Source organism: Littorina saxatilis, linkage group LG3, assembly GCF_037325665.1.
Source record: "Littorina saxatilis isolate snail1 linkage group LG3, US_GU_Lsax_2.0, whole genome shotgun sequence".
NCBI lineage: Eukaryota > Metazoa > Mollusca > Gastropoda > Littorinimorpha > Littorinidae > Littorina > Littorina saxatilis.
The window spans coordinates 62,713,897-62,728,896 of NC_090247.1; the positions used below are offsets into that span (position 1 = coordinate 62,713,897).

Sequence of the window (15,000 nt, forward strand, 5' to 3'; positions counted from 1 at the left end):
TTGAGCTTGTTTATGTGAGTTTGTTTGATCGTTAAGAAACTCCTAGAACATCCATCTAGCGACGGTCATTTTGGATGAGTATAGTTCGACCAGACCACGTTTAAGCGAAGCGACCCGAGTGACATGCGCAGTAGACTAACCAGACTTAGACCAGGGTCGACCATTGAAACTCGCCCAATTTCTGCAGGGTTCAGGCATGCGCGTTCAGGCAGAGAAGGACTCATGTCCTGCGTCATACTACCAACAACATACCATTATCATGTCTGCAGGGTTCAGGCATGCGCGTTCTGGCAGAGAAGGACTCATGTCCTGCGTCATACTACCAACAACATACCATCATCATGTCTGCAGGGTTCAGGCATGCGCGTTCAGGCAGAGAAGGACTCATGTCCTGCGTCATACTACCAACAACATACCATCATCATGTCTGCAGGGTTCAGGCATGCGCGTTCTGGCAGAGAAGGACTCATGTCCTGCGTCATACTACCAACAACATACCATCATCATGTCCTGCGTCATACTACCAACAACATACCATCATCATGTCCTGCGTCATACTACCAACAACATACCATCATCATGTCCTGCGTCATACTACCAACAACATACCATCATCATGTCCTGCGTCATACTACCAACAACATACCATCATCATGTCCTGCGTCATACTACCAACAACATACCATCATCATGTCCTGCGTCATACTACCAACAACATACCATCATCATGTCTGCAGGGTTCATTCATGAACGTCCTTGCATTTTTGGACACACATCCGGCCCTGCACGTCTTTCTCCCAGGTCTTTCCCTGACAGCACGTCGTGCACGCCGCGAGGGACTCCGCGTTCACCTCCATGTCGACACACGCCCTGATCTTGAAATACGCTGCAAGCACAAGACAATACAATACAATACAATACAACACAACACAACACAATACAATACAATACAATACAATACTACACAATTCAATACAATACAATACAATACAATACAACACAACACAACACAATACAATACAATACAATACAATACTACACAATTCAATACAATACAATACAATACAACTCAATACAATACTACACAGTACAATACAATACAATACAATACAATACAAATACAATACTACACAATTCAATACAATACAATACAATGATATTTTATTATCTAAAAAGAGAAATTACATTGTGGCTGAACGTTTAATATAGTTAACAAACATCAATATAAACAACAATTACACACACACACACACACACACACACACAAACGCACACACACACACATTCACACACACAAACGCACACACACACACACACACACACACACACACACACACACACACACACACACACACACACACACACACACACGACGCAAGACTCATGACATAGCGACACAATAGTGTGTTTTCTGATTCTTGAACATGCAAAAAGTATCCAGAATAATCTTAAACCAATAAGGCAGATCGCTATTTGAAGATCTCAGAAACACAGGGATGTAAGCGCGCTAAATGCACACGACATGTGCAATAAAGTAAGTATGAGTCTTGCTGTGTGAGTGGCGGTAGTGTACGACTTTTGCATGACAGATGTACGTACTCACATCCTTGTTAAATAAAGTTCAATACAGTTCAGACAACCCTTCTCTCTCTGTCTCTCACTCTCACTATGTTTCCCTGTCTGTCTGTCTCTCTCCTCTCTGTCTCTCTCTGTCTCACTCTATCACTCTGGCTGTGTGTGTGTGTGTGTGTGTGTGCCTCTCTCTCTCGCGCGCACTCTCGCAAATATCTGTTGTCACGAACAGTCACATTCTGAAGCTGTTCCTATTTTATTTAATCACCAGAAGCAAGAATGCATCACTATCATAACCTCTATACATTTTGTTCAGCCAAATGATGATGATGATAATACTGTTGACGAAGATAATGATGATGATGATGATGATGATGATGATGATGATGAGTTTGTGTGTGCGTGTGTATGTACGTGTGTGTGTGTGTGTGTGCGGGTGTGTGTTTGTGGAGGGGAGGGAGGGGTGTGCGAGTGTGTGTTGGATTGTGTGCGAGCGTGATTGCAGGCATGCGGCGCGCGTGTGTGTGCGAGTCGACTTTTATTTTCCTTTGTATTTTATTGACATACATGTACTTTCAATGTTCTGTTATGCATTATGTATTCGTATAGATAATGTTGTAGTTTGTAATACTGTATGATTGTGATTAATGATTGTCCTTTTATTGTCTCTATTTTTATGTCTTAGTTTAGCAGGGACAGATTGTAAGACAAGGCGTCAGTCTAAAATCTCCATCCTTGAGTAATAAAGTTCGTTGGTTCGTTCGCTCTCTCTCTTGAGCGCGCGCACTCTCTCTCTCTCTCTCTCTCTCTCTCTCTCTCTCTCTCTCTCTCTCTCTCTCTCTCTCTCTCTCTCTCTCTCTCTCTCTTTCTCTGTCTCCGTTTCTCTCTCTGTCTCTGTCTCTCTCTTGCACTCCCCCCTCTCGCTCTTTCTTTCTCTCTCTATGTCTCTCTCTCTGTCTCTGTCTCTCTCTCTTTCTCTGTCTCCGTTTCTCTCTCTGTCTCTCTCTGTCTCTCTCGCACTCCCCCCTCTCTCTCTTTCTTTCTCTCTCTATGTCTCTCTCTCTGTCTCCGTCTCTCTCTCTCTCTCTTTCTCTCTCTCTCTCTCTCTCTCTCTCTCTCTCTCTCTCTCTCTCTCTCTCTCTCTCTCTCTCTCTCTCTCTCTCGTGCTTTTAGTTATGCGCTATAGAAATCTCCTTAATAAAAAAATAATTAAAACAAAATATATATATATATATATATATATATAATCTCCCCCTCTCTCTCTCTCTCTTTCTTTCTCTCTCTATGTCTCTCTCTCTGTCTCCGTCGCTCTCTCTCTCTACATATATATATAGATATCTCTCTCTTTCTCTCTCTCTCTCTCGCTCTCTCTCTCACTCTCTCTCTCACTCTCTCTCTCTCACTCTCTCTCTCTCACTCTCTCTCTCTCACTCTCTCTCTCTCTCTCTCACTCTCACTCTCTCTCTCTCTCACTCTCTCTCTCTCTCTCTCTCGCGAGATTTCGCCGAGCGGGCAGGTTGGAGTTTTTGAGCTGCGCTTCGTTTCCACACAAAGTTGCCAATAACTCGTCAGAATGACAGTCGTTGGTTTACCAACTGCTGCAAGTACATCTCTACAAGCCCTGCTCCACGACCACTACGTCACATCATGGAAAATCGCCGGCAATGGGGACAACTTAACGTTTGTTGTCAGACTTGCACCGGCGGCCACTGATGGCGACCCAGCTACACGCTACGCTCACAGTGACACACATAACAACAAGGTTCAATGTTATCGCAGAAAACCACCAAGCCAGATGCGAAGAGATAAGAAGAGAGCTGAGGATAGGAAAGCAAAACGAGAGGATAAGGCAAGTGAAACTTTTAATGTGCCTCTTTTTGAAGCTACACCCAAAAAACAACTGAGTAATTGCCATACAAAAGAAGATAACACACCTGACACAGACCTAGACACGGTGACCGCTGGAAAGTCACGTGCAAACAGTCGTGACTCTACTGTGTTGGCAAGTGGCGACCCATTTTCTGTTTATTCAACGACATTGCACGCAAAAGAGCACGGCCTTGAAACAGCTGAACACATGACAACAGAAAGCGTGCCTGGGGAAAACTGTATTGACCCAGAAAAAGACGATCCTTTTGACACAGTTAAAGAGTATACTGGGGCAATCATGGACAGGCCATTGCAGCGTCGTCTCCGGGACAGGCGCAGGAACAACACACATCACAGGATTGTGACTAATGACAGCACAACAGAACCGCTGTACATTTTCGAGACGGACGATCTTGTGCTTGTGTCCAACCCACAGATTGAATACAGCGATGAAGTAACATTCTGGTTCATCAAGCAGGGTTCCAAGAACATGATTCCAGAGGAACTAGGCTACATGCAGCGGCTCGCCTCGTGGAGACCAGTGGACAGATGGAACATACCACAACACCATCTACGGAAGGTTCAAGCAAGACAGAAGATCCTAATTGACTTGATCCGGTTCTACCTTGGTTAACGAACGTTTCGCGATCGAACATGAAATCGTGTGTATTGTGAAAAACAATGGGCATTGAACGGACACTTATAGCCTCGTTCAGAGCGCGACACGTCTGACATGCCGTAATGTCAGTTTGAACGGACACTCTTATTATGCAACTTTGTGTAAATGCACTATCGGCTTCGGTTTTGATATTTGAGTGTTCGAATACCCTTCCCCAAATCCAGCCCAACTTGCAATGGGCATATTGCCTGAGCAAATAAACCATTCTGATTCTGATTCTGATTCTCTCTCTCTCTCTCTCTCTCTCTCTCTCTCTCTCTCTCTCTCTCTCTCTCTCTCTATCCTTTGACAATACCTTCAGACAAGGTAAATTGCCGTTTCTCCTCAGTCGCCATGGCGACACACATGTAGGTGCAAAGCAGCATGATGGTCGCCAGTCCTCTCATCCTGTCTGAGTTTACCTGTTTTCAACAAGAGTTCTTCTCAAGATCTGTGTATCATTTTGTGACATGCATGTTCAGTCCATTTAAATGATTGTAACGTATATCAGTATGGCATTCTCTTTATTACTGGTTGGTCCGGTGTCAGAATAATGTGACTGGGTGAGACATGAAGCCTGTGCTGCGACTTCTGTCTTGTGTGTGGCGCACGTTATATGACAAAGCAGCACCGCCCTGATATGGCCCTTCGTGGTCGGCTGGGCGTTAAGCAAAACAAACAAACATTCTCTTTACCTTGTTCAGTAATACTCCAGTTAGATGATGATACAGACATGCAACAAAAAAGATAATATATATTTTTGTCATCTTTTTGTTTAATCGTTAGTATTCAAATCCATGTTACGACCTTTGGTTTCTATGTTACGAAAGTGATGTACTTTGAAACCCTTGTTATTTACTGAACGTAGATAAACAACATGTACAAGTATTTATCATTCTTTCTCTGCAGTTCAAGGATATATACGGAACCAGCACTTATTAATGACATCAATTTGTATGGTTATACTGGACGGGCGCAATGGCTTGTGGGTAAGACGCCGGCCTCCAAAGCGAAAGGTCGTGGGTTCGAATCCCGGCCGCGCCTGGAAGGTTAAGGTGGAGATTTGTCCGAACTCCCAGGTCAACTTATGTGCATACCTGCTCGTGCCTTATCCCCCTTCGTGTGTACACGCAAGCACAAGACCAAGTGCGCACGGAAAAGATCATGTTATCCATGTCAGAGTTCGGTGGGTTATAGAAACACAAAAATACCCAGCATGCTTCCTCCGAAAACGGCGTATGGCTGCCTAAATTGCGGCGTAAAAACGGTCATACACGTACAAATCCACTCGTGCAAAAACATGAGTGTACGTGGGAGTTTAAGCCCACGAACGCAGAAGAAGAAGAGGTATGGTTATAATGTATCACTTAAGTCAAAAAATATCACCTTTGTAACATGGTTCTCACTGGTACACACCTCTGAAGAATAACCCACAAATACAAATATGTATAAATCAGAAAAAAAAATAATGAGCATGCAGTATAGTTCATGAGGGCTGAATACTGGTATTGCGTGTTCCCAACATAATTCAACCCTAAAACTCATACCCTCACTTCTTCCAGTGCAGAATTGGAAATGTTACACAAATTAACTTCATAGATGACTTTAGCAGCTCTTTGATAAATCAATCCATGAAACAAATGTCCCACTTTTCACAACAAGCATCTGAATGTTGATTGTTGGTGGATGTCCAAGAGGAGGTTGGTGGGTTGGTTGGTCGAAGTATCTTGACTCGAGAACCGAGGGGATCATGCAAGATCGATTCAGCATCGATGTTGTTCTCTGTTTTGCTCTCGACCTACCCCCCGCGGGTTAGGGGGAGTACCATATTGGTTGGGACGAGAAAGATTTTGCCCGATGCTCCCCAGCATGTCGTAAGAGGCGACTAACGGATTCTGTTTCTCCTTTTACCCTTGTTAAGTATTTCTTGTATAGAATATAGTCAATTAATGTAAAGATTTTAGTCAAGCAGTATGTAAGAAATGTTGGGTCCTTTGTACTGGAAACTTGCATTCTCCCAGTAAGGTAATATATTGTACTACGTTGCAAGCCCCTGGAGCAAATTTTTGATTAGTGCTTTTGTGAACAAGAAACAATTGACAAGTGGCTCTATCCCATCTTCCCCCTTCCCCCGTCGCGATATAACCTTCGTGGTTGAAAACGACGTTAAACACCAAATAAAGAAAGAATGTTCTCGACCTACTCTTTAGAAACCATCCAACTTTAAGGCGTATCACAGCAAAAGGCAGAAGGTTCTTTACAATTCAGATTCCTTTTACAATCGGTAATATAGATTTATAGATCTTGTTAAAAATCAGAACCTTTTTCAAAACGTAAAATATCTTGTCCAGGGTTACACCCCGGAAAGAAAATAACTATCATCAAAGTTTTCACAGAAACACAATACCAGGCGACAAGGCTGGCTCACCAAACACACACAATACGCTGGCTACCTTCCGTAACTTTGTGTCCTTGCCACAGAAACACAATACAATACCTTGGCTACCTACCGTAACTTTGTGTCCTTGCCACAGAAACACAATACAATACGCTGGCTACCTACCGTAACTTTGTGTCCTTGCCACAGAAACACAATACAATACGCTGGCTACCTACCGTAACTTTGTGTCCTTGCCACAGAAACACAATACAATACGCTGGCTACCTACCGTAATTTTGTGTCCTTGCCACAGAAACACAATACAATACGCTGGCTACCTACCGTAATTTTGTGTCATTGCCACAGAAACACAATACAATACGTTGGCTACCTACCGTAACTTTGTGTCCTTGCCACAGAAACACAATACAATACGCTGGCTACCTACCGTAATTTTGTGTCCTTGCCACAGAAACACAATACAATACGCTGGCTACCTACCGTAATTTTGTGTCCTTGCCACAGAAACACAATACAATACGCTGGCTACCTTCCGTAATTTTGTGTCCTTGCCACAGAAACACAATACAATACGCTGGCTACCTACCGTAACTTTGTGTCCTTGCCACAGAAACACAATACAATACGCTGGCTAACTACCGTAATTTTGTGTCCTTGCCACAGAAACACAATACAATACGCTGGCTACCTACCGTAACTTTGAGTCCAAACGTTGAAGCAAGAATTTCTTTTGATAATGTCTGAACTACAGTTCAAAACGAGAAGAGAGATTTATATATTGCTAGCAGTTCATGACATTGCAATTAACTGTGAGTCATCGCATGGTGTAGGCACTCAGTACTCAATGCAACCTGTATTGTCGTCTATAATCGGTAATTTAGATCTTGTTAAAAATCGGGAACCCCTTTCAAAGCGTAACAAATCCTGTCCAGGGGTACACCCCGGAAAGAGAATAACTATCATCAAAGTTGTCACAAAAATACAAAACCAGGCTACGTGGCTTACCAAACACATACACATCTATGACACAATACTTGCCACAGAAATACAAGACAATACGCTGCCTACTTACCGTAACTTTGTGCCCTTGCCACAGAGATACAAGACAATACGCTGCCTACTTACCGTAACTTTGTGCCCTTGCCACAGAAATACAAGACAATACGCTGCCTACCTACCGTAACTGATGTGTGTCCTTGCCACAGAAATACAAGACAATACGCTGCCTACTTACCGTAACTTTGTGTCCAAACGTTGAAGCAAGAGTTTGTTTGATGATGTCCGACCTGCAGTTTAGAACGAGATGGAGAGATATGGTTTATATAATGCTAGCAGTTAATGACATTGCACTTAACTGTGAGTCATCGCATGATGTATACCGCACTCGGTACTTATGGTAATCTGTATAGTCGTCTGCAGTAAAAACGCGATTCTCAATCAGACCTACATACGAAATTTACTGTTTTGAATTGAACACTGTGCCTCCTGTTATCTTTGAAGAAGCTACAACAGAGGCAAAGCAAAGCCGGACCAGGGGGGGGGGGGGGGTTCCTTTTGCCCGCAACCCCCCCCCCCCCCCCCCCCCCGCCCGGCCTGACCCCATGTACCTTCTCCAAGGGTTAAAAAAAAAGAATACCTTTCCGTTTTGCCTTTAAAACTCATGATACATACTCCCAGAATGCGCCAGATTGCTCATATTTTAATCTAGATTTCAATTTATTTTCCGAACACCCCAGGAGGGTACTTAGAACCCTCAACTAATGTACCACTACCACAATTGGGACCCCCCCCCCCCTCACCCTCCTTAGGTCCGGCCCTGCAAAGGAATGATCTTTCACTATCATAAGTCTCGTTCGTCCTTTATAAAGATCAGTTGATCTAAGTTCTATGCACGTTTCGTGTCGACTTTTATTAAATGTTCCATAAGGTTATATATCTTTTTATTTTAATTTTCATTCTTATTTTTGGAACGTGAGTAGTCCAAGTGTTTTGTATTATTACTTGAAATTGAACATTTGACAACGCCACTAGTTCACTGCAATAAATTTAAATCACCATTCACTATAAAAACAAGTTTTTCTCACCTTTTGTTATGATGATAAGTATATGTGATATTTCCCCGATTTTCATGTATTTACATGATCAACTAAACACAGCATTTGCAATGACGGCAAGTATATGTCAATTTTCCCCCATACTCATGTATCAACTAGTAAACACAGCTGGATACATTATAAATTGGCATTAGATTAGAAATGTGAGTAAATGTATGGCATGTGTGTGGATCACAATAACAAAGATAAGCCTTGTCGAACTGTCATGAAAAACGACCACACGACAGCTTGTACTACAGAAGCATGGAGAGTGATGCGCATTGGAGCTGAGGTGCGTTGCGTAAAGAGGCTAACGCTCTATTCGCGAAGAGAGAAAAAGTATTCATGTTGTAACTTATATGTAAGCAACGCTGTGTTCGCGGAAAACTGTTTGCAATTCTACCCTCTCTACCCTCTGTACCTCACACACACTCACACACACTAACACAAAAGCGCCGCGATCATTGAATAAAGAGACATCTTTACTCAAGGGAAGCAACTGTGACAAATGTTCACACATGGGTGCTACAGAGTTATGGTTGATGAAAGGATACTGTTGAAACACTGTCAGACGTTAGCTTTGGTTTGCTTTAGTAGTGGCAAAGAAGGAAAGCGTGTGACATGTTGTGCACATGTAGGCTACATAATTATGAGACAAATAAACCTGGAAAAACAAACGTTTCGCGCACCAGCCTGACGGCTTCGTCACACAACAACGAAGAAAACGTCTGTCACACGACCAAGTCTGAATAGCAGGTACGAACTTGCGGCAGTTTGTGACCCTACGCCCGTCGCATGTCCAATAGCCTTGTCGGTGGGATTTCATCAGACACACCCATTGTTTTGGTTGTTTGAATTCAGGTTCAACTGAACTATTGAGGAACAACTGTTACACTGTACACCAGGAAAAATCAGAGCCGCTCACAAGCAGTGCGACAAACCGCCTTGGCAGACGAAAAAGACTAAGAAATAATTTGAGTTACTTCCCTTGTTTAAAGATTTCATATTATTTTTAGTGAGACCGTAAGAACAAGGATTATTCGAATATGGAATTTTTAGTTTAACAAGTTCTTATATCAACAATTGTTTGTAGTACACTTAAAATATAAAATGGATAAAAACAAAATTAGGTATCAAATTTGTTGTGTTCTACTATTAGTTTTAGGTAAAGTATTATTTATAATTTTAGTACTTACTACTAACACATTCAAATTCAGGAAAACGAGTGAAACGTAAAAACGAAATAACTTATTTAATTCTTTGGCAGGTTCATAGTACTTCGTACGAATGAATCCTATTATTAACTTGGCGAAAATCTTATTGCAACAAATTTCAAACTTAATAGTGGGGCTCGTATGTTGCAGACGCACTAATAAATCATTCACATCTTGCAACAAACATCATACTTTGTGATATTGTTCCTTATAATTATTTAAGGGATTTCAGATACAGAGCCATTTCAGAAATCGGGTTTTTTGTTTTTGATAGGGAATAAAAGGCTGCATTTACAGCAGACGAAGTTCGTACCAAAAGCGCTCAGCAGTAAATATTCCCAACTCAGCAAATGTAAAATTCAATGGTTTACCATGCACCAGAAGTTGTCTGCTGATAATACATGCATGACATAAATACTCTTATGGGTATTTTAGTGTTCTGGTATTTAATTTGATCGTTTTTAGAATTTTATATATCCGCAGCATGAAAATTCAAGATGGCGGCCTCCGCAACATTGCGTGTTTTGATTTGAGCGAAAACAACGTTTCTGAAGGTAAGTTTTCAAGAATACGCATCCATTCACCAATGTCACATCATTTTACTGTTTAATTCTCCCCTGGGGTCTGTTATTCATCGGGTGAAGCGCTGAAATGCAGAGACTTTGTTTAATCTTGCAATAGCTCATTAGCTGGATTGTGATGCTGATAGATCTAGATCTATCTGTTGATTACAAGTAAGGAAATCATGATCGCCACGCTGGTGATTTTAAACAGATTAAACGAACTCTGAATAAAAGGCGAGGAGAAAGAGATTGTTCATGGTATGATAATTAGTCCTGCCTCATTAAGGACTTCCATAAGTCTCTAAACGGCTGAGGTGGGGAGGGGTAGAGTCAAAAACTGAGTGAGGGTAGGCCAGATAGTAGGATGACCAGCTGGAGATAAAAACACTCCACTCCCCATGGCTTTACAGTGTTGTGATCAAACTTTCAAAGACGGTAGGTAACAGACAAAAGCATACAGTGTATGCTAATCAAATGAGATAAGTGGTTTTGAAAAATGAAGAGGTACCACTCTTTGAGTTTTACAATTTTGGTTTGTTGCTTGTTTCTCATCCTTTTGCTAATTTTAAGTTGACCGTGCATTGGTGTGAATTTTATTTTTACAGGATATATACAAGAGTTACACCACATGCCGGTTCCTGGGAACAAGCGTTCTGCAATTATTCCGGTGCCACAGAAGGGAGCTGATTTCACTAGTACTACTGTATCAAGGTTTGTTACCTAATACATCCCGTCTACTGTCTAGCTTAACAGTAAGATTTTTTTATTTGTATTAATTGGAACATGTTTGCACATCATTTGTAAGCGACCTCTGTGAATTTGATGGGTTTAACGTACCCTCACTATGGTCAACATTCTGTTAGCGACTGTTTGAAGCGAATTAATGTAGCGCTCAGAAAGATTCCAGAATCAGTTGGGTCACTGGAAACTGTGTTTGTTTGTTTTTTTTAACCCGAAACAGTAAGAATTATACGAATTCATGAAATAAAAATGTCTTTCATTTTGGTTTGTTGTGTGAAGACTTGCTAACCCGGCTTTGACCGACTCTCTGAGATAGTAAACATTATTCAAATACATTCAAATAAAAATGTCACTTTTCATCTTTTGTGTGAAGGGTACCCCAGGCTGATTTCCTGCACCATGGATGTAGAGGAGGCCAGACAGTCTGCTTCTCATTCCAGCTGTGTTGCGTTTTTTTCTGCTCTGAAGTGTATCGCCACATTGCCAAAGCCATTGGCCAAGAGAAGTCACCCTGTCTGCCCATTTTGCATAGCCTTACAGGCTGGGACACTATGTCGTTCTTCAATGGTATTGGGGAAACAGAAGGCTTGGGAAGTATGGCAAGCATTTGAAGACGTCACTCAAACTTTCTTCAGGTTGTCTGCTCCTCTTTGTAAGCTAAGTACCCCTGACAGGGCAGCACAAGAGCTTTTTAGTGTACATTTGTAGGACAAAACCAGCAACGTACGTAAACAGTGCTAGACGGTACCTCTTCAGTAAAAAGAGCTGCCAAATTGACCATAATCCCCTTACAAGTGAGGTGCTGATGCAGGACATGAGATTGAGAAGAGCCATCTACCTATTAGACTTCCCAACTCTGTGGGCTGGCAGTTCAAGGCTGGAAAGTGGGAGTCATTCTGGACGAGCTTTCAAGAGGTATCCAGCGTGTGCCGAGAACTCATGAGATGTGCCTGCAAGAAGAGCTGTACAACAAAACGCTGCAAATGCTGCTAAGAAGGACTGCAGAGCACAGCTCTCTGCAAATGTGCTTGCATGCCTGTGAAAACTGTCAGCATCTAAACTGTGCAAAAATATTATTGCACCCATTTTCATACCCCAACTCAAACATTTATTCCTGTGTCATTTTATTCAAACTGTCTATGCCATTAAAGGCTCGCATCTTCGCTATCTGGCAAAAAATTGTTTACATCATCATTTACGCCGTCAAAATAAGGATACCCTTGACGTGACAAAGAGATGTGACAAAAACTTCGGGTACCTTTTAAAAAGCCGACGACAATTCCTGAGGCACAACTGGGTCACTGTTGTATACGAAGAGAAAGTCAACTTGATTATCCATCCAGAACAGGTTGTTTTATTTCGCCATCTTGCATATTTCTAGTGTTGTGCCATTGTACCTACTGATGTATGTGTCGATCTCACGGATGAGATGTTTATGTGTCAAATTTGAGGGATACCCAAGTCAACTAAAATCCATGTATTTTAGCAATGACCAAGTGGGTTGCGTTGAAACTTTCAGGAATGTGTGTCTACACACGAGGCGTAGTTCAACCGTTTGAGTACACTTTCAAATCTTCACGAAATAATATTTTAAAAACTGCCACAGGTTTGTTGACTTACGTTACTTCCCACATAATTTTGACTTCGCATGTATATATATATATATGACAGATGGTTGTTTCAAGTACTGCCAAAGTTTCTTTTGAGTATAGACACTTGCCGGAATGTGCTAGTTGTGTAAACACATGAGAACAAACAACGTTTTCGAAATACAGCGATTATGAATTTTAGTCGACTTTTGAGTTGATACATTACATTTTTATCAGTTTTATTTTGGGGGTACCCTTATTTGGGCGGCGGTCAAATAACCCATGTAAAGGCCACCTTTTATCTTAAAAGTGTTCCAGTTAGCCAAGTTGAGTGCCCTCAATAGCATACATTGAATACAACAGCACAGGAATGAATGTTTTCGTTTTGGTATGAAAATTGGTGCAATATATTTATTTTTGCACAGTTTAGGTAATCCACAAATTCTTCAACCCTGCCACCCACACCGTCCAATAATTCTCTGCACCAACACAACATGTATTGTTTTGTTTACAAATGTTTTTGTGTTAGTTTCTATTGCAAGAGAATGTCTTGTAGCATCAAAAATGCCTAAATACCCTTTTATTGGCGGCCATTTTGAAAATTGTTAAAAAACTACTGATTTCTTAATTTTTTCACGGTGTCTCTGTATCAGGTTTTGTTAAGCAAAAGCAAATGTCCATTTACGCCAAATTTGCTGTTAATCACATGAAGTGAAATATGCCTGACATACCCAACCGTTTACACTGGCGGCCATTTTGAAAAATTGTTTAAAAACTACCCATTTTTTAATTTTTCGCGGTGGCTCTGTATCAGGTTTTGTTAAGCACATAAAACTCTTCATATTTGCTAAATTTGGTGTTTGTTGCATGATTTGAATGATTTTGCAACATAGGAGCCCCACTATAAAGCATTAATCCCCGTCTCATTTCAGTAAAACTGTATAATTATGCAGTTAAGACCGTTCACTTAACCTCCAGGATCACCTTTCGGATTAAATATTTCTTATACAGGGATCACGTGACCGCCGCTCAAGTAAGGGTACCCTCAAAATCGATCAGACAAAAACGGATCGATAAGTCCGCTGAGTGTTATTTATGAAATTCCGGTAAGGACTTACCCGGGTGTCTCCGAGCTGTAAAGTTAGAGGACTCATCCCCCTCCTCTAAAACCGTCAATTTTGAATAAATCTTGTTAAAATATTGTTTGTAGATCTATGTCCCTCATGGACACACATTGGTGTCATTTAAGCACCAATTGCGGACAAAATTAATACGAGATACCGCTCGCGAAAGATTTCAAAGGATGCTCGATCATACCGGTTTGTGGTGAAAGCGTGCTAGCGTCTTCTTTAATGCATTACAATGTCTTTATTTTCAACGGATTCCGTGGCCGAACGGTTCTCTCGTTCGCCTGATGCGTGATTGAGTCGAGATCAAATCTCAATCTTCCCGTAAATTTCTTTACTCTTTGGCATTTGTTTATTTTTGTTTATTTTCTTCATGTGCAAAAGATTACGTTATAATAGAAAAATTGAATTAACATTTTTTTTTTTTTAGGCAGGAATGTTTTTTTTTAAATCTTTGGTTAACATGATATTAGTTTATTGACAAAGTTTGTTAACTTAAACATGTAAACATTTGATTAAAAAAATAAAATAAATAACCATGAAGAAGGATGCTCCCCGCTTCAAAAAACAAAGGTGAGAGAGAAGACAAAAAAACTAAAATGCGGTAGCAGCCACCTGCATGCAACTGAGATTAAAAACAAAGAAATAAAAAATAAATAAAAAGGGTCTCCCCGTGTTTTTACATTTAGTCAAGTTTTGACTAAATGTTTTAACGTAGAGGGGGGAATCGAGACGAGGGTGTAGTGTATGTGTGTGTGTGTGTGTGTGTGTGTGTGTGTGTGTGTGTGTGTGTGTGTGTGTGTAGAGCGATTCAGAGAAAACTACTGGACTGATCTTCATGAAACTTGACATGAGAGATCCTGAGTATGGTATCTCCAGACATTTTTTTCATTTTTTTGATAAATGTCTTTGATGACGTCATATCCGGCTTTTTGTGAAAGTTGAGGCGGCACTGTCACGCTCTTATTTTTCAACCTTGAAATTTTGGTCGAGTAATCTTCGACGAAGCCCGGACGTTGGTATTGCATTTCAGCTTGGAGGCTTAAAAATTAATTAATGAGTTTGCTCATTAAAGTTGTCATCAAAATCGATTTTTCGCAAACAGAATTAAAATTGATTGCATCGTATTCTTCATCACATTCTGAATCTAAAAATATATACATATGTCATGTT

The 15,000-nt window shown here is 41.0% G+C and overlaps 1 long non-coding RNA gene across 1 annotated transcript in view; it reads right to left on the reverse strand.

Annotated features, from left to right (window-relative positions):
- LOC138962892 (uncharacterized) overlaps positions 1-7,889 on the reverse strand; it is a 10,595-nt gene extending 2,706 nt beyond the window's left edge. The window contains exons 1-3 of the long non-coding RNA XR_011454630.1: positions 7,735-7,889; positions 4,416-4,521; positions 721-886 (exon numbers count right to left, since the gene is read on the reverse strand). This is a non-coding gene — a long non-coding RNA (uncharacterized lncRNA). The remainder of the gene's footprint in view (positions 1-720; positions 887-4,415; positions 4,522-7,734) is intronic.
- Between the last annotated feature and the right edge of the window lie 7,111 nt (positions 7,890-15,000).